Here is a 19,208-nt window from a genome sequence, read left to right as displayed (position 1 = left end):
CACAGAAAAATTAAGCAGGAGGTATAAAGAGTTCTAATATCTCCCCTGACCCCACATTTACACAGCTTTCTCAACTATCAATATTCCAGCAATAAAGTGATACATTTGTTACAACTGATGAACCTACATTGACACATTATTGTTACCTGGAGTGATGGTTTCCATGTGTCACCCAGATAGTATCATAGAGAGTATTTTCACTGACCTAAAAATCCTATGTGCTCTGCCTATTCCTCCCCTGCCCTCTTGCCCCTCAACCCTTGGCAACCACAGATCTTTTTATTGTCTCCATAGTTTTACCTTTTCCATAGTGGCCTATAGTTGGCATCATATGCTATACTACACAGCCTTTCCAGATGACCTCAGGTTCTTAAGCACATTTGATGAATCTTAGTGACAAAGTCTGGTCATACTTAGCAACACTTTTTGTATGTTAATTAATTTGCATTATAATAAAAATCACACATCCCTGTCTCCATTGTTTATTCATTTACATTCCAATTCAGACTGTCAGCTCTTAATGGCCAAGAACTCCCTCTATTTAATTTGATTAATCATCCAAATTGATTTTTAATTATTAGTGCTGCTAACCTAAAAAATAAAACAGTTACATTGTCAGAAAAATGGTTTATTCAGGAATAGCAGAGAATTGCAATTTGGGATATGCAAGCTATAGCAAAAAACACAGGCAAATGCAACAAACAAAGGAGAGGATTGTTATTTTATGATGAAGGAGGAGTCAGAAGGGTTGTTTTGAATGTAAGTCCACTGGAGAAAAGCAAGAGTTCAGGATGATAATGGTTTCTTATTGGCTGGGTTGCAAAGGTAGCCTATTTGTGGTAGGAAATGCAATGTACAACTTTCTCTGTTAAGGACTGTCGTTGATGATTCTTTCCTGTGGAGGATTGCTCTGTTGGGGTCTGTAACTGACGTGGTGTGGGTGGTACAGCTGCAGCCTCCCAACTCCACTTTAGTGAGGTTTCCCTTTATTGATTTTCACAATGCCAAAAGGACCTAGTCCAATTTATAAATAGGTTCTCAGTGCTATTTGATAAAGGTGGGACTCCCATGCAGTTAAGTGCTCATGGAATTAAATCCTTAAGCATTGGCAGAGAAAAGCTTGCCCTACAGTAATTATTTCAGTGATGAATGAGAAAAACTACAGAGTTGGCACATACCCTCTTTGCAGGAAAGCAATGTTATTCTCAGGAGACTCTAGGAGTTTTAGTTATCAGGTGGTTTGAGTCTCTGAGTAGGTTGTTAAACCTTTAGAATTAATTTTAAGCTAGAGTACCCAGAGCATCTGGTACTAACATTTATATTAAATGATTTGAAAATGCACAGAGTAGTTTGTCAGCATTCGGAAGAATGAAAAATACAACAATAATAAGGCATATAATTGGGGGGGGGATAAAAGAGAGAATAAGTGTTTTATATCTGTTTGGTAGATCTAGGTTCCACTTTCTTTGTGGGTTGTCATAACCCTGTAAGTTGAAGACAAACGCTTAGGAATGAAATTCCAGCTTTCCCAAAGTAAACCACCTGTTTTGGATTATTCCTTTTGGCTTGCCTAGAAATAGTTATCCTGTGTGCACTTTAGTAGAAAAAACGCAATAACGGGAGTCCAGAGGGGGAGCACTCAAAAAGCTCTTTGCCACTGTAGCTGTGCACTCCAAGCCGCTGCTGGGGTCTCCGTTTCCTGACCTATTTGAAAGGGGGGGGTGCTGAAGACACAGTTTCATAGAGTTTCAGCTCTCTGTCGTCCTCTCTGCCATTAGTACGGTGCAGAACTTCGAGTAAGTGCTCAGTTATTGCTTGCTGAATGAGTGTTATTTTTTAATCCGTTGCAAATCCATACCGGGATTTGGGCCTAACCCAGGCTGGCGCTGCCGGGGGGCGGTGGGAGGGGGAGGAGGCGGCACCGGGTTTCCGCGGGGGGCGGAGCTTCGCGCAGCTCCCGCGCGCTGGGGGATGGGGGCGGAGCTTGCCGCCGGTGGGGGGCGGGGCCAGCGCGGGGACTTCCCCTGGGCTGAGCTGCGCAGCGGGTGCGGAGGGCGGGAGCGCGGTGGCGGTTCGGGGGGCTCTGTGAGGCTGGCGGGGGTGGGCGGGCGCGCAGCCGCCGACCCCTGGTGGTCCCCCGGGCTTGGGTCCTTTCCGGAGGAGTCGGCTGCAGGCGGGGAGGGAATTGCTGGGAGGCTGAGAGCTGCTCGGCCGCGAGTCCTGTGGGGTCGCGAGCATGTGTACGTGCGCGTGTTTATCTAAGGCCCCGCGCGGCGGCAGGCACAGTCGCCTACCCTTTCGGCTAACTATGGTGGCTCCTCGGCGCCTAACGACGGCGACACGTAGCCGGGAGGCGGATAGCTCCTCCCCGCCAAGTGGGCACCCCTAGATCGCGCCCGCTCCTTGTCACCCCCCCCACCCCCAGAGGGGACAACTCCGGCTCCAAGCCCTGGCCTTGAGGGAGCGCTGTGGATACGCGCTGCCCTGCGCCTTGAAGTGTTGGGCAGGTGGTGGGAGTTCCTGAGGCTTCAACATCAGGATTTTAAAGCACCTGTCTCTGTCATTTTTACTTTTAGGGTTTTGGCCAAATTGGGCGAGGGCACAAAATAACCACTTACCCCTTCTCACCGAGGAAGAACGGGAGAAAGGGTAAGTAAGGAATGATCAGGGGTGGAAGGAGCTAGGACTATATAAGAAAGAGCAAGGGAGACAAAAATCGAGAGCCAGAACTGCCCCTGGGGGATGTGGGGGCCAAATTCTACCTTTATCATCAGGAAACAGAGGCCCACCTTCAAGGCTCACAGACTCCAAACCCGAAAGTTTTCTCAGGCCTAGAGCCTGTAGAGCTGGCTGGGAACTTGACAGCTTGGCATAGATCCCTTTTAGCTACTTGACCCGACAGCTTTCTGTCGTTACCCTTCCCGTCTTTGGACCGTTGGTCTGGCAGTTGTCTGCCTCCCCACCATGGCGCTCTCTAAGCTAGCTTTGATTAATCCCCCAGACTGTAGTCATTAAACAATCATGGCCCTGCTTGATTACTGACAGGGACCCACCCACAGATTTTTTTTTTTTTTTTTTAAGAGACTTCTGTAAAAATTCTTTAGAACGCCAAAGGGTAAAAATAACAATATCATAACTGTTGAAATTCTTTTGGGATCTTCTCTCAAGCTCACAGAGGAAGGTTTTGTTTTTGTTTTTGTTTTTGATTTTCGATTTTTGGCGTGGGGGTGAAATTACCAGGCAGGGCCATTTTTCCTTGACTTTGATACCCCTTCACAAATACTCTTCTTCCCTTCTGAAAAGTGGCCAAACAGCACACTGAAACCCTCGGAGGTTTGCTGTGATTTTCAGTGTGGTGTCTTACACTGGTTCTTTTGTGCAAATCTTCCATCACTTGCCATGCTTCTACCTTCTTACTGGAATGAAACACAGCTCCTCTCAGAACATTGGGGATGCCTTATGCATCCTATGTGTCCCATGTAAACAAGTGTTTTCAGTTCGTTAAAATTCAGGTTAGCCCCAAGCAAGAATGTAGCAAACCATTCTGGGATACTTACACAGGAGAGCCAGAATTGCCTTCTGTGGCAACTTGGCCCTGCCTGCCTGTACCCTTAACCTGCTTTCTTACTTGTCTGTGTATATGGCTCAGATGGCCATATCCATAATGTATGAAAAACTAGAAAATAGTTGTTTATGGATGATGGGTTCATTCATTAGTGCAGTGGATATTTATTTATTATCTTTTCCTACCAAACGACCGAGCACTGATGGATAAATTGGATGGTAAGAATGATGAGCCTGTGTTGGAGATGGCCATTTGGGGCAGGCCTTTCAGTTTTCTGTGGATTTTCAGAATAGTTAAGAGTTATTGTAAAGACCTTCCCTATACTATTGAGCTTAGTCTATACAGTGTTGCGGGTGGACAGTGCTATTTTTCTGCCTTCTAGCACATTCAGTGGTAAACTTTCAAGGATTACTGACGTGGTGATTTGTGTCCTTTTTTAGAATAGTGTTGTTGCTGGACAGAGAATCAGTTCTGAACTCAGGTTAGGCTGCTGACTGCTTGAAAAATCAATACTTGAGAGACAGGTGATGGTGGCAAAGGAAAGATTGCTTTATTGAGGAAGCCGGCAACCTGGGAGGATGGTGGAGTAATGTCTCAAAGACCATCTTCCCAGTCCAGGTGCAGCTGCAGAGTTTTTAAGGGGAAGGCGTGAAGAATGGGGAGAGGGGGCATTCTGATTGCCACATTCAGGAGAAGCTGGCGCCCAGGCGGTTAGTTGTGCGTCGACATGACCCTGAAGAGGCTCGTTGGCATCGGTGGCAGCTGTTTTCTAATGTGATTAGGTGTTATCTTCTGGGAAGGTTTGGTTCTTCACTCCTCAAGGCCAGCGGTTTGCAAATCTCCAGGAAAGTAGGTTACTTTGGCTACAGACCAAGGGACTTAGGTCAGCAAGCACAAAGGGCATAAGCTTGAGGCAAGTTAACCCTTAAGACTGGTTGGAGTGCTGTTACAGTGTTATAGTCATTTTCCAGTGTAATAAGTGTATTGTACCAGTATAAAAATTACATGAGGATAATGGTTTGAATTGTTGCATAAAGATAATGTAAGATGAGAAAATATGGAGAGTGTTATGGGGGATTCACTTAAAGTAAGTACTAGGCTGGTCACCTGTATGAGTTTCTGGTACATTTAACCTCATTTTTTATTGAAGATGACTTTTTCTGGTTACATAAGGTTAAAAATGAATCTTGCAGGGATATGAAAGATGGAAAGCAAGTCTCTTAAGAGCCTACTCTTAGATGAACCTTCTCAACAATTTGTGTCTATTTCTTCAACTATTTGTTTCATGATTATATGTTACTATTTGGCCTTCTACCTCTATGTTCTTGTCTGTGTACCAGGTCAATCCTCCTATAGAAGTGGCATGGCTTTTAGATTCTTTTAGACATTGGCTTGTGTCCTGGCTCTTATCTCATAAGCTCTGCGACTTTGGACCAGTTAAAACTTTGCTCCCTAACATCTCACCTGTCAAAACAGAACAATGAGTATATTTAAAAATGTGTGAAAAACAGCGTCTGGCATATAGATACTGTTAACTTCGCTCCTTTTTTATCTGGTCACCCATCACATTCTTCATGATCTTCTTTGCTGTTGAAGTAAGGTATCTCGTATTCACTTTCCTGAAGGTGGATGTTTGCATTTTCACAGTCACCACTTGTTATATCTGATCCTAGAATTTCTGGGACAAGGACTGACCCCTGACTTGGCTTGAATTCCCCCCTATGAAATCATTCCACAGCTATGCCTATAGAGTGTCAGCTTGAAAAATGAAGGGAAAGGGTTTCTATAAATGTGTTTATAAAGCTCTGACACTGTTCCTAACGTGGGAAAGATACTACCACCGCATTTAGCTGAGTGCTTAAATTTAGGATTTCTATTTCAGAAATGTCTTTGGTTTATAAGAATTACAATAAAAATACTGATGCTACATGTCCAAACTGTCATGATTTTGCCAAGTTGTGGGTTTAATATACAGCTAAGCTGTGTATTTAGTGTATCTAATACAGCTCTGGAAGCCAAGAAAGACAAGTCCACAGACATCAGATTTTACACCAGACATCTGGCTTCACTTCGCTAAGGAGTACATTTTGTCAGTAGATTAGAGGCCTATCAGCTCTAGTTGGTGACACTGTATCATCAGCTCTGCTGTAGGGTTTAGTGTGATGTTTTATTCAAATGACAGCACACGCTAAATGGGCACCTGGTCAGAAAAGCACACTTCCCACAGGTGTCTTCTGGTGTCGTTGCTCTTACAAGTTAACGAGGTAAAATAGTTTCTATCCTTGGTGATTTTTTTGTGGAAAAACATATTCTTGTATTCCAGAAATTCATTTCCAAGTCCATTTTTGTTTGCAGTGTTGAACGGTGTACTTACAGAAATCAAATAACAAATAGACTTTAGATTTCCAGATCAGGACCCCAAAAAGCTATTTTAACTCATTGTATGCCCATTATGTATCAGTAGTACTATAGACTCTAGCCAACATTTATAATAGGGTTTTGGAGAATAATATATTTTGAGTTCCAGCCTAGAATAGCGGAACCACATCCCTCATTTTGAGGCAGTCAGGAATATAGAAATACTCTAGATGCTGTAACTTCTGGGTTTTCAAGTAGGCTCTGTGATTGCTTAGCTGTGATCTTGGATACACATTCTTTATCTGTAAAATGGAATAATTGCTCATGATTATTGTGAGATTTAGTGAGCATTTGTAAAGTAGCACAATATCTGGTTCAAAATTAGCCATCAGTAAATAGTAGTTTCATTTCTTCCCTCTTGGTCCTGGCCACAAGAACAAAGGTTACCAACCCCCTAACCCCCACCTTCGATCTCAGAATAATCCACTGGCAGGATTTGTGGCTCCAGCAGAGAGACATTACCCCTGGAATCTGGAATTTAGTAGTGGGGGCTGAGAAAAGGCTATGGAGAATAATGACAAAAGGGAGGAGTGGTGAACTCACAGAGGAAGCTGCCAGTTTTTGCTCAGTCCATGGACTTAGGTTGATGAATTACTTGACTTGTAGAAAGAACCACCTTTATCTCTGGCCTTTCTGTTGATCTTTTGTCAGCTGCTCCATTGGAGATTCTTACCTCCTTATTGATGCTTAGTCCAATTATAGTTTCTTTCTTTCTTTCTTTCTTTCTTTCTTTCTTTCTTTCTTTCTTTCATTACCTTGCTATTACCTGAATAATCATGTATTTCTTTTTTTTTTTTTTAATGGGTGAGACTTAATAATAGATGTCTGTACTTCCTAAAGATCTGGCCTTTTTCTTTGGTTTAAAAATTTAAAAATTTTCTTTTTATTTTCTTTTAATGTTTATTTATTTTTGAAAGAGAGACAAAGTGTGAGCAGGGGAGGGGCAGAGAAACAGGCTGGCTCTGGCTCTGAGCTGAAGTCAGATGCTTAACCAACTGAGCCACCCAGGAGCCCCCGATCTGGACTTTTTCTATACTTGAAATCCAGTTGATCTTCTTGTCCTGTCATTAACCATTTTTTTTTTTTTAAACTATATGCCATGTTCATTGAACTAGTACTGAGGCTATAAAGATGAAGTCACTGTCCTTGATCAAGGATCTTATAGTTTAGTAGGACAGTAGACATCTTGGCCAACAGTTCAAATATTGTGTACTATTTGCCATAACAGAGGTATAAGTGCAAAGGAAGGCTAGCAGGAGCTCTTGATCCCTGATGGAAATGTCACAGGAAGATTTTAGCAGTGGTTGTGTTTTGAACTGAACCTTGAAAGCGGAGTAGAAGTGGGCAGGTTGACAAGCAGGAGAGAGCATTTCCACATGGGGCTCATAGCCTGAATAGTTGTATGGCATTACGAGGGCATGTTGTGTTCATGGAACTATATATAGGTCAGTTACATTAGGGCAAAGTCAGGAGTGAAAGGAGATGAAACTGGATAGCTAGGTCAGGGCATACTTTCTATGCCACGTGCGGCATTGTGAGCGACATGAAAGCTCACCTTGAAAGCGAAGTGCCGGGTAGATTGGGGGTGGAGTGAGGTGCTGGGTGGGGATGTGGGGATGTGGCAAGACTGGAGACCTGAGCAGACAGTGTATTAGTGTGGATAATGGCAACTCGAGAGCTGGGACAAGGCTGGAAGTAGTGGGGAAACTTAGAAGTAAACTTAGAAGTTTAGGAAAAATATTTAGAAGGAGGGGAAATTGGTTCATCTTCATGACTGAATGTAACAGAAAGGGGAGGGTGAGGGTGCTGGAGCAGCTGCTAGATTTCTGACTGGTGAGAGGGTAGGGAGAAGAGGAAGCAGCTCTGGGCTGGGGGCAGCTGTTGAGTTCAGGCTGGGACAAGTGATTAAGGAGCTTGCTGGACATGTCTTTGGCGAGTTGGGACTGTCTAGTAGGCCATTGGATATACGGTCCTGGAGTGTCACAAGAGATGTGGAGGCTGCAGAGGCAGATTTCTGAGTGCTTACTATGTGGAGAGTAGTTGAAGGCATGGGTAAGGACAAAAGTGCTTAGAGGAACTGCATAGAAAGAGAAAAGGGCTCAAGGTAAGTTTTGGAGAATACTGAATTTTTTGGGACACACCAAGACTGAAGGGGAGTGGCCAGAGAAGCTGGGGGAAAAGAGAAAGCAAAACTTCTCAGGCCAACTTGCAGAGTTTCAAGAAGTAGAACCCAATTAAAACTGTAATGCTATGAATCATCAAGCATGATGAGGATTGTAAAGTAGAATCAATGGCTCCGTTGGTTTGGTGGGGGCAGAAAGTACACTGCATGGGCAAAAGGAGTGAATAGGAGAGGAGGAAGTGAAGAGAGAGTAAGTATGCCTGGGCCCTTTCTCAGAGATTCTGACTTCACTGGTCTGCAGTCCAGAATTTTCAAAGCTCTAATATGTGTCCAAAGATGAAACTCAGTGTGGCAGGCTTCTTTTTTTGAGGGGAGAGACAGCATGTATGTATATTGAGAGGAAGGGGCCCCACAGACAGGGAAGTGTTGAAAATATAATTGCCTGTAATCACGGTTCTTTGTTATGCTTTCTAGTGAATGAAAATCAGGTTGTCGCTGTCTTTGCCTAATCTTCCCTTTAAAACAAACAAACAAACAAACACAAAATGCATACCTGACCCCCACTCTTGAATATCCTATTTACCCTTTTTTTTTCCTTGTCCAAAGTTCCACTGATAACTTGCTTTCACTGCATCTGGCCTTTTTTCACTTACATTATTCTCTGACCTAATCCAACTGTGGGGGGGAAAAAGTCCCCTTTTTATTAAAAACTGAAAAATGTCAACAGAGTGTGTACTAGGAAGCTAAGGGGGAATTAACCGTGCCAAACATAAAAAAAATCATTTGATTTAGCAAACATTTATTAATATCTGCTGTCTTCAAGGCTGTATCATATGGAAGTCTACATAGGATGGGAAGGATGAATGAGATAGGGATCCTGCCCTTAAGGACTTCTCAGGTCAGTGAGAGAAATGAATGTGTAAATAAATGCCTTATGCAATATGTGCTGATATAGAGGTCCAAGGTAAGATGGATGTAAAACAATGGTCTTCTTTCTTTTGTGTTAGCCACAAGACTTCGCACAGGTGAAATCTCAAGGTGACTCGTGAGCTAGAACTTGCAGTGGAGTGAAGTTATAGGATGCTGAGGTTCGAGGAGTGGGATCAAGGGAAATAAAATACTCCTTGTTGGTCCCATGATAGTGGCAGAATGGGTTTCAGTTTTTCATCTCTTCTTCCTCCTTGTTCTATTTGGTTTCCCGCAAGATGTCTGTGTCTTTCAGGGAACTTGGGAGGATAAAGATGTTTCAGCTGACATATAGAGATATCCACAGTTTTTTCTTTTCTAGTACAAACTTTCTATGAATTTACTACAACTGGTTTATTATATTCTAGATGACTAAAACAGACCAGAGCAATTAAATCAGAATATCTTGGAATGATGTCCAGGTATTGATATTTTTCAAAATGCCCCCAGATGTTCTAATGCAGCCAGGGTAGAGAATGACTGAGCTAAGATATGGTGTAGCAGAAAAGTCTTGGAGTTGGAGCTAAAAAGTAATAGTTTGGATTTTCGTGATTCTTTTATTTGTTTTTTAATGTTTATTTATTTTGAGAGAGAGAGAGAGAGCGAGCAAGCAAGCAGGGGAGGTGCAGAGAGAGGGAGAGAGAGAGAGAGAGAGAGAGAGAGAGAGAGAGAGAATCCCAAGCAGACTCTACACGGTCAGCACAGAGCCCAATGTGGGGCTCAAACCCATAAACTGTGAGATGGTGACCTGAGCCAAACCCACGAGTTGGACCCCCAGCCAACTCAGCCACCCTGGTGCCCCTGTGATTCTTTTTAATAGCATGTGTCCTTAGTTAGGTCATTTAGACTTCTCTAAGCCCATTATCCTTTGGAAAATGGGGATGGCAGTAAACCAGTCCTACCTTGTAAGATTGTGTGGGTCAAAAGAGGTGATTGTATAAAGGGACATTACGTGTAGATGTGGTTTTGACAATGAAATATTCTGTTGACTTTCTCTAGGATAAGACTGGCTAAGAGCTTGCCACCTTGCCCTGCAAGGTAGTAACATTTTACAGATTGGAATGTAAGATTTCACCATCATGAGCATTTTGATGCTATTTTTTACTGTATTTGCATAATGCTAAAATGTTGAAGACCTAAAGCAAAAATGTAAATCCTTAAAGAAACAGTCAGCAGTTGAGCATTTCTCATCTGACACATTAATTCTATTTAAAATTATACAAATGTTTATTGTGACAAAGATTGTAAAGTGTATAAAAATTCTCAATGTTAGTAATGTGATTATTGAGTATTAAAATGCTCTAAATAGGTTTTCATTTTTAAAATCTATACATTAAAATATAGAAATCTTCCAGAAGACAGTAAAAACTCCACAAAGTACCATGGAGCACCATGTAGTCCATTATATTATAGGTCCCATCATGTCTGTTATGTACAGAGGGACATGTAACTGTGTCTTTTTTTTTTTTTTTTTTTTACTGTGGGATGCCTGGTATATTAGTGTTGGTCCTATAATCACATAAGAATGATCATCCTATGGTATTCTAACATATTTTACTTGAGAAGTAGTATTATTTAATGGAAAGGAAACTGAACCTAAAGCCTCAGATTGGGTTCTAGATCAAGTTTCCCTGCCCACTCCTAACTGGTAGTAGCTAGGTTAGTTTCTCTGAGCATCACATGTAAAATTGGGATGCATTAGCTCTCTGGTTGCTTTGTAACATATCAAAAGCTCAGTGGCTGAAAACAACAATAATCATTTATTAAATTGTGGTTTCTGTGGGTCAGCAATTTGGGTGGTTCTGGCTCAGGGTCTCATGAGGTTGCTGTCAGATACCAGCTGGAGGTGCAGTTATTAGAGGGCATGCCTGAGGCTAAAAGGTTCACTTCCAAAATGCCTACTCACATGGCTGGCAAGTTGGTGTTGGCAATTTGATTCCTCTCCATAAGGACCTGACCATTCAGCTGCCCTCACACCATAGGAGCTGGCTTCCCCAGAGTGACATACAGGAGACCAATGTGCAATCTGTAGAGCCTTTTATAACCTATCCTTGGAAGTCACACACCATCATTTTGATGTCTGATTGTTCTCATGGGCCAGCCCTGATTCAGAGCGAGAGTACACAGTGTATGAGGCATGCATCATTGGGGACCATCTTGGGGGGTTGGCTGTCTGACAAGATAACCACCTCTACCCAGCACAGCATAGCTTTGAGTTTCAAAGACTTGAGTTTGAAGACTTTATGGAAAATCCTTTGTAAACCATTAAAGCAATAGGTACATTTTCCAACTTTTTCACATCTTCTAGTGTAAAAGTAGTACATCTGATGGGAGAAAATCGTGAGCAAGAAAAGTAACCATAGCAAGAACCTGTCAGTCACCTAGGTAGGTTGTCTCCTAGATAGTCTACCTCCTTGATGAAATCTCTGAATGTCTGATGCTCATTTTTATATCTGTCTTTTGGAATTTGCTCTATTTTGCCTGGATTACAGTCATTTGTGGACTTGTCTTACCCTATGTTGGACTGGAAACTTTTAAAGTAGGGGCTACATCTTATTCTTTATTGTCTTCTGGCACCGTTGACTTAATGCCTGGTACTTCAGTGGCGTTTAATTGCTATTAACTGAACTGAATGGGATCACTGGCACAACTCCAGTCTTTACGCCTCTCCTGAAATTTCAGATGCCGAGGGTCATTATTTGCTCAGGTGGTATTGATGATGGTGGTGGCTCCTGCCAGAGCCATCTTTAATCCTGTCTGATGGGTCTTTGATTTGCCACTCTAGCCCTTAGCCTCTCCTAAATGCCTCAGATGTTCGGGTCTGCCAGGTGCTTAGCCTGTTCTCAATGCTGACCAAAGCAAGCAAGCACCCCCCCCTCACCCCCCAAGATACACACAGTCATTCATGTATGACTGTTTCAGAATCTCATTGAACTCCTGCTTAGTTTGGTAACTCATAGCATATTTTTGACTTAGATTAAGAATGCCCAGAAGATAATGTCTTTCTTCCATGTGATAAATCATAAAAATTTTATCTTTGCAATGTTATCCAAAAATTTATTCCGAGAGGTAGGTCTTTGTCATGACACTTTGACACATGCACTTGTATATATCTTTCTTTTGAAAAATGTTTGTAGCATTTATGGTCAGCCTTTGAAAAATCATCTTGCTTGTAGCTGGAGGACACATTGTAAACACATTATCAAGTTTAGGTGTTCTGGTTTTAGAATCATGTACAGCAAAGACTTTTTTTTTTTTTTTTTTTTTTAAAGAAGGGGAATGTTTGTAATAGCATATTTTACATTTTAGGAAAATTTAATTTTATGCATTTTTCACATTATGTAGACCAATAAATTCAAAGCATCTCAGGATTCTTTTCTGCTTTCTGCTCTGTCTTGTGGATTTTCCTGATGATTTCTCTCTTTAGGTATTCTTCACTTCCTTCTCCATTACCTGCCTTCTCTGTCTGTTGTCTGTACCAAATTTTCTGCCTGTCTTTGGGCTTAGTCTACTGATGCCATGTTTGAGGATGAGTGGGCTACAAAGGGCAGAGTGGGCATTGTGAGGGGCACCGAGTCTGTAAAGAAGAGTTCAACTGAACGTTAGGGTTGATGGTAATCAAAGGTGTTCTTTGCTAAGTAGGTAATAGTGGACCTGTAGAGCAACACTTGGTAGGAAAAGATTAGAGTTGTCACAGATAATTTGTGTTAATTTTTTAAAATAGATTTTATTTTTTTAGAGCAGTTTTAGGTTCACAGCAAAATTCAGAGGAAGGTACGGATATTTCCCATATACCCCCACCCCCACACATGCGTAGCTTCTCCCATTATCAACATTACTTACCAGAATGATACATTTATTACAACTGATGAACCTGCACTGATGTAGCATTATCACCTAAAGTCCATAGTTTGCATTAGGGTTCACTCTTTGTATTGTACATTCTATTGTGCATTTGAACAAATCCATGATAACGTGTCTACCATTATAGTATCATACAGTAGTTTCACTGCCCTCAAAGTCCACTGTATTCTACCTATTCATCCTTCTCTCCTCTCAGCCCCTGACAATCGTAGATCTTTTTACTGTCTCCATAGTTTTGCCTTTTCCAGAATGTCATATAGTTGGAATCATACAGTATGTAGCTTATTTCCTTAAATTTTAGTTTGCCTGGTGTAGCAGATAATTTACAAAGCATTTTGGTATTTTTCCAAGAGCTTATTTAATGAGAGTTTTATTCGTGTCACATTTAAACACTAAGTAATTATTATTTAGTTCTGTTAAATAATAACTATTTAGTATCATTATGAAGGAGTTTGAGGCACTTCATAAACTAATTAGCTTTTTTATGAATCTCTTTCTCATGTGTAAGAGAAGTACTGTAGTCTGAACACATGAGTTATGACAGTAATAGTTTAAGTTTTAGATGAAGATTGTGTGAGACGTGTGCATGGTGTTAATATTCTAAACATTTCATTAAAACCTTTATTTTAAAACTTAAAAAAATAGGGGCGCCTGGGTGGCGCATTCGGTTAAGCGTCCGACTTCAGCCAGGTCACGATCTCGCGGTCCGGGAGTTCGAGCCCCGCGTCAGGTTCTGGGCTGATGGCTCAGAGCCTGGAGCCTGTTTCCGATTCTGTGTCTCCCTCTCTCTCTGCCCCTCCCCCGTTCATGCTCTGTCTCTCTCTCTGTCCCAAAATTAAATAAACGTTGAAAAAAAAATTAAAAAAAAAAAAAAACTTAAAAAAATAGGCAGTAAATATAAATTTCTAGACTTTAAAGTGGTGATGTATGGTGAAAAGATGGAACCAGTTTATGAGGATTTATTCAAGTGCTAGCTCTACTATCAACTATGCGAACATGAACTTTTCGTCTCTGAACTTCATTTCGTTTTTTTTGGAAAAATGGAGCTCACATGGTTATTTCTGAGTACTATCCAAGCTGTTTGTTAGAATCCTATGTAAATTTTAATTCATAAAGAAATGTGAGTCTGGGTGGCTCAGTTGGTTAAGCATCTGGCTCTTGGTTTAGGCTCAGGTCATGATCTAGTGGTTTCATGAGTTCAAGCCCCACATTGGCTCTGCACTGACAGCTCAGAGCCTGTTTGGGACTCTCAGTCTCCCTCTCTCTCTCTGCCCCTCCCCCACTCACACTGTCTTTGTCTCTCTCAAAATAAATAAACTTAAAAAATTTTTTAAGAAATGTGAGGAATTATTTGGTTAATGAGTCATACTGGGTTATCACATTCAACTTTTTAGATTTTTTTTTTTTTTTTTTTGGTTTTGCAGACAAGTAATAAAGGGCAGTAATAATTAGGGGTTAAGAAGGTAATACTACTGAAAAGATGTATTATTTAGCTGTGTCAGAGAAAAAATGCATTTTTTTTCTTCTGAATATGTCTTGTTTATTAAGGCTGCTTGTATCTTATTGTGAAAGGTATACACTTTGGGATATTCAGCTTGTGTGCTCCTGATCACATTTATTTCCTAGTTGTTAGCTTGAGATGTTAGTTCTCCCTTCAACAGCACGAATTATATTGCCACCTTCTGTATATAGTCAGAGACACATTATTAGATGTTTATGGTAGGAAAACACCATTGAAGATGGTAGATGATTGAAGCCAGTAGGGCAAGGCATAGTTAGGTAGAAAGATTTTTGGGGGGAAGAGAATGCAAATAGTCTTGTGAAGCTGAAATGTTGAGGCAAGTGATACATTAAATATAATTCTAGTTTCAAAGTGTCCATCTAGTTTAAAATACTTAGAGGAATGGTCAGCGACATACTAATGCATTATAGTTACAGAAAACTCTACACTTCCGAGTTTGAGAATGCTTGACGTTGTTTAGTTCAAGATAAAACTCTAATAGTCACGTCCTTTATTAACATCTTTATTATCTTGCAATCTCATCTTTTTGTATCTGTACTAATTTAAAGTTCTTTTTTTGTCTTCAAAATGTATTCTATGGCCAAAGACATGACATAGTTCTATTTCCACCACATGTGCAGTCAGAACACACACACTTACTGATTAAGTTCACCATCTTTTATGGGCATGGTTTGTCGTGCTCCAAAACAATTAACAATAGTAACATCAAAGATCACTGATCACAGATCACTGTAGCGAGTATAATAATGAAAAAGTTTGAAATATTGTGAGAGTTACCAAAATGTGACATTGAGACGTGAAGTGAGCAAATGCTATTGAAAAATTGGCACTAAGACACTTGCTTGATACAAGGTTGCTACAAACTTCAATCTGTAAAAAAACAAACACACAAAGCATTATCTGCGAAGCACAATAAAGAGTAGTGCAATAAAACGAGGTATGCCTGTGTAGCTTAAAGTTATAGAGGCCGCTGTCCATTCTAGGTTGACCTTCCCTGCTATGATCTTCCATTGCACAAAATTCAGTTACTTTTATACAACATAGTAGACTCTTACTAAAGAGTTGTTGAATCAATGTGGTCTTTTGTATTTGCAGGGAGAGCAGAGAGATCATCTTAACCATTCAAAATAACCGATAGGGTTTGAACAAAGACATTTGGGAAGTACCTTTGTTCTTTAATTTAGAACCAATGAGAAATTATTTGCCTACAGTAAAAGGCCATGGAACACGTAGATTGAGGTTAGATTGTGAATGACCTAAATATTAGATTTAGTAGTCTGTCAGATTGGCAAAGAAACAAAGTTTGAAAACACAATGTGTTATTGAGGGTATAGGGAAATAGGCAGATTCATCATTGCTAATGGGAGTATGGATTTTTGCAGTTTTCATTGAGACCAATTTAGAAATAGTTAACAAAACTTAAAACACACATATCATTTGATTCCTTATTAGGATTTATTCTGCAGATCTTGTACTTGGATGAAATATATTTAAGGGTATTGTTGGCAGGAATTAGAAACAACTTAAGTGCCCATTCTTAGGGAACTGGATAAATAGATTATGGTACGTATAGTAGAATGTGTAGTAGTTAAAATGAATAAGGCAGTTGATATATACTGAAATGGAATAATTATTAAGTCAAAAAAAGATGCAGAACAGTGGGCATTAGTAGGTTAATATTTTGGAGGAGACTAAATTAAGATATATAGTTTCTTGTATATGTACAGAATATCTCTGGAGGGAATAATTAAAAAATATAAAATGCCTCTGGGGAGTGGCTGGAGAGCAGGGATGAGAGGGTGTCTTATTTTCTATTTTATACTACTTTTTGGATATTTTGAATTTTGTATTATACGAAAAAATTTTTTTTTTAATGGAAGAAACACATTCAACTCAAAGTATATTTCTGTATTACATATAATCCATTATGGAAAGTTAGGGAATAGAAAAGTGAATTTAAAAAATCCCTCTGGTTCATATATCTGATAAGGGGTTAATATCCAGAGTCTATAACAAATCCTATAATTCAACAACAAAAAACAAATAACTCAATTAAAAGATGAACAAAGGACATGAATAGTCATTTCTCCAACAAAGATACACAAATGACTGATAAGAACACGGAAAGGTGCTCAGTATTACTAATCATTAGGAAAATGCAAATGAAAACCATGATGAGATACTATTAACTCATACTCATTAGGGTAGCTACTATTAAAAAAAATAGTAACAAGTATTGGTGAGGATGTGGGGAACTTATAATGCTTATGCACTCTTAATGTAAAATGGTGGGCACTTGGGGGGCTCAGTCGTTAAGCGTCCAGCTTCGGCCCAAGTCATGATCTCACGCTTTTTGAGTTCGAGCCCCATGTCAATCACGCTGCTGTCAGTGCAGAGCCAATTTTGAATCCTCTGTCCCCCTCTTTGCCCATCCCCAACTCCTGTGTGCTGTCTCAAGAATAAAGAAAGCTTAAAAAAAATAATTGAAAAGTTTCTAAGACCCATGTTCATAGCAGCATTAATCACAATACTCAAAGGTGGAAGCAACCCATGTGTCCACAGCTGGATGAATTGGTAAACAAAATGTAGAATACACATGTAGTAGGACATTATTCAGCCTTAAAAAGGAACGAAATTCTGATACATGCGGCAACATGGATGATCCTTGAGGTCATTTGCTAAGTGAAATAAGCCAGTCACAAGACAAATTCCATTTACGTGAGGTCCCTAGAGTAGTCAAATTCATAAAGAAAGCAGGATACTGGTTACCAGGGGTAGGGGGTAGGGAGGAATAAGGAGTTGTTTAATGGATACAGAGTTTCAGTTTTGCAAAAGAGTTCTGGAGATTGGTTGCACAACAATGTGAGTATACTTATCACTATTGAACTGTGCATTTAAAAATGGTTAATGTGGTAAATTTTATGTCATGTGTATTTTGCCACAGTTAAAAAAATATAACATACCCCCTCTCCCCAAAAAATCACCCTTAGGTATAGTGGTGGGGAAGATGAATATGTAAATAAATGACTGATACAGAATATAATCTAAGTGTCCAAAATGAGGTGTAAACAAAGCTTTGGGTGCTATAGGATGGGGCATAGCTAACAGATTGGAGATTGCCTGTGACTTCATAAAATACGAGTGAGTTTTGAGCTTGTATCAGGAGACTGCAGCATTAAGTGTGTGGAGAGGGTGGAAAGAAACCTAGGCTGAAAGAGTAGAACAAGTAAAGGCATAGGGAGGGAATGTGAAGGGTACCATCATAAAAGAGAAGAAGATGATGCTGGAAAAGAATCAGGTCAGACTCTGCATGTCTTTGAATATTGAGCCACATTTTTCCTGCCTAAGTTTGTGTCACTCTTGATTTGTTTGGGGTGTAAACTACTTTGAGGGCTTCCTCAATCCTGCTGGTGTTTTGTTTCTACCCAAGCCGATTCTACCTATTTTCCTCTTAGGGTAGCCACTTACATTCCTTTCCCTGTAAAAAGCCATTATTTTTACGTATGTTGAATGGAAAACTCCCCTTCCCAGCTCCTTTTCTTTCATCTTGTTCTGCTTCTGTGTTGCACTAAGGCAGAGTCCTGTTTGCCCTGTGCCACAGAGGCCATCTTTTCTTAGATTTCTTCCAGCCAATGGAGCAGAATATGTTTAGTACACAAAGAGCTGAAGATGTTGTATTTCAAAGTTTTTCCCTAAATAAAGCAGTGTACAATATAAATTCACTGGGCCTTATTGATTTTCTCCGTGACAGGTGAGATACCTAATTTAGTTGCTTGGCTGATGTGTCACTATTTTGTCTCTGCAAGCTATATAACCTTGCTCTTTCACTCTTTTCATTGAAGAACTGAATTCATAGAGTTGATAGGAACCGTGCGCAATTTTAAAGGTAGAATTTGTCCTTTAGGCAGGCATTAGATTGTTCTGTTTGTTTCTTCGATCTCTTTTTCTTCCTAATTTTCAGCTGTTAAAGGCAATAAATGGAGATGATGTGGATTCTGACTTCATCTGTTTTGCTAATTTTAATCTGCTAGGAACCGTGCAGTGGAAAAAAAAATCTAAGAAAAACTATTTTCTGATCAGCTTCTACTGAAAATACTTAATCAAAGTAGTCAAAGGGGAAAGTTACATTCTCAAGGATTGCTACTTGATTATGGAATTAAAATTGTAAGAGTGGTGATTTATCTGAAGTGTGATTTTCTCTTGGGGAAAATTTGCCATCCTATTAGCATTTATTTGCATATCTTTTACTTTTAACAAATACATGATTGGATCTGAAGATAGAAGACTACATTTGCTCTTATATAAAATTTAATTTTATGGTAATATCGACTACCTAATTATTTTCTTTCTTTAAGTATCTTTGAGGAGTCTGGTTGGTTAGAAAACATGTTGCGATCAGTGCCTTGGAATTAATCAAGGTGGTCCTGTTGACTTATAGAGAGGGCTCATCTTGGCCTTTGTCTGACACATATTTTAGTTCTCAAGCTAACTAATATGGCTAAATTGGGGGAGAATTAGTCATAGTGGTAGGCCCTACCAGTCGTAGGAGGTGACTGGGCTTGGGTGGTGATGGTTGCATCAGCTTTGTATTTGACAAATGGAGCACACCAATATGGTTATGAATGTTTAACAGGTAAAGTAACTACTGCAAAAAAGTGGTAGCTTAAAATTAATTGCAGTTTTTGTTTAAAAAATGTGGTTGATTTTTAAGTACTTTGTTCTGTATTTGCTTTTATGTTTGCTGAAAGTAT

General features: G+C 40.1%; 1 protein-coding gene across 3 annotated transcripts in view; it reads left to right on the top strand.

Moving 5' to 3' along the window:
- The first annotated feature begins 1,999 nt into the window (after positions 1–1,999).
- Positions 2,000–19,208, top strand: part of IMMP2L (inner mitochondrial membrane peptidase subunit 2) — an 886,026-nt gene continuing 868,817 nt past the window's right edge. Inside the window, exons 1-2 of one of the 3 annotated variants that reach the window (XM_043589280.1) lie at positions 2,000–2,045; positions 2,577–2,649. The gene's annotated coding sequence lies outside the window, so the exon portion shown is untranslated. Of the gene's footprint in view, positions 2,046–2,103; positions 2,241–2,576; positions 2,650–4,104; positions 4,479–19,208 lie in introns of those variants that run through there. The other 2 variants (XM_043589281.1, XM_043589282.1) reach the window with 2 other exon arrangements.

Source organism: Prionailurus bengalensis, chromosome A2 (assembly GCF_016509475.1).
Source record: "Prionailurus bengalensis isolate Pbe53 chromosome A2, Fcat_Pben_1.1_paternal_pri, whole genome shotgun sequence".
Taxonomy (NCBI): domain Eukaryota; kingdom Metazoa; phylum Chordata; class Mammalia; order Carnivora; family Felidae; genus Prionailurus; species Prionailurus bengalensis.
This window is presented reverse-complemented; position numbering and strand designations above follow the sequence as displayed.